We start from the raw sequence: 1,607 nt of genomic DNA, 5'->3' as shown, positions 1-1,607 counted from the left end.
GGCTGCAAAAGCACCCAAGAGGAGGACAGCACATCAGCAATCTGCAACAGGAGAAACCCTGCCATCAAGTGTTGCAGAAATACCCTTAGAGCCTCTCAGGAGGCTGAAACACCAGCCAGAGACAAGACCAACTAGCTCCAGAGAACAAGAAGACAAGGGCAAATGCAGGAACGCTACTAACAGAAATCTAGGCAACATGGCAGCATCTGAACCAAACTCTCCAATATCAGCAAGTCCTGGTTATGCCAACACAACAGAGAAACAAGATTTGGATTTTTTTTTTTAATTTTTTTTTATTCGATATAATTTATTTACATTTCAAATGATTTCCCCTTTTCTAGCCCCCCCACTCCCCGAAAGTCCCGTAAGCCCCCTTCTCTTCCCCTGTCCTCCCACCCACCCCTTCCCACTTCCCCGTTCTGGTTTTGCTGAATACTGTTTCACTGAGTCTTTCCAGAACCAGGGGCCACTCCTCCTTTCTTCTTGTACCTCATTTGATGTGTGGATTATGTTTTGGGTATTCCAGTTTTCTAGATTAATATCCACTTATTAGTGAGTGCATACCATGATTCACCTTTTGAGTCTGGGTTACCTCACTGAGTATGATATTCTCTAGCTCCATCCATTTGCCTAAGAATTTCATGAATTCATTGTTTCTAATGGCTGAATAGTACTCCATTGTGTAGATATACCACATTTTTTGCATCCACTCTTCTGTTGAGGGATACCTGGGTTCTTTCCAACATCTGGCAATTATAAATAGTGCTGCTATACACCAGTCAGAATGGCTAAGATTAAAAATTCAGGAGACAGCAGGTGTTGGAGAGGGTGTGGAGAAAGAGGAACACTCCTCCACTGCTGGTGGGGTTGCAAATTGGTACAACCACTCTGGAAAGCAGTCTGGCGGTTCCTCTGAAAACTGGGCACCTCACTTCCAGAAGATCCTGCTATACCACTCCTGGGCATATACCCAGAAGACTCCCCACCATGTAATAAGGATACATGTTCTACTATGTTCATAGCAGCCCTATTTATAATTGCCAGATGTTGGAAAGATTTGGATTTAAAATCACTGTTCATGATGCTGCTAGAAGAACACAAAAAGGACATGAATGAATCTCTTAAAGAAATACAGGGGAACATGAATAAGCTAGAAACCCGTATAATGGAAACACAAAAATCTCTTAAAGAAATGCAGGAGAATAAGGCCCAAGAGATAGAAGCCAATAAAGAAGAAAGGCAAAAAAAAAAAAAAAAAAAAAAAAAAAGTAAAGAAATGCAAGAGAAATTGAGTCAACAGGCAGAAGTCATGAAAGAGGAAAAACAAAATTCTCTTAAAGAATTACAGGAAAACACAAACAAACAAATGATGGAACTGAGCAAAACCATCCTGGATCTAAAAACAGAAGTAGAAACAACTAAGAAATCACAAAGGGAGACAACTTCGGAGATAGAAAACCTTGAGAAGAAATCAGGGGCCATAGATGCAAATATCAACAACAGAATACAAGAGATGGAAGAAAGAATCTCAGATGCTGAAGATACCATATAAACCATTGACTCAACTGTCAAAGAAAATGCAAAATGCAAAAAGCTTGTATCCCAGA

The sequence above is a fragment of the Apodemus sylvaticus genome, chromosome 6 (assembly GCF_947179515.1).
Source record: "Apodemus sylvaticus chromosome 6, mApoSyl1.1, whole genome shotgun sequence".
Classification (NCBI taxonomy): Eukaryota; Metazoa; Chordata; class Mammalia; order Rodentia; family Muridae; genus Apodemus; species Apodemus sylvaticus.
This window is presented reverse-complemented; position numbering follows the sequence as displayed.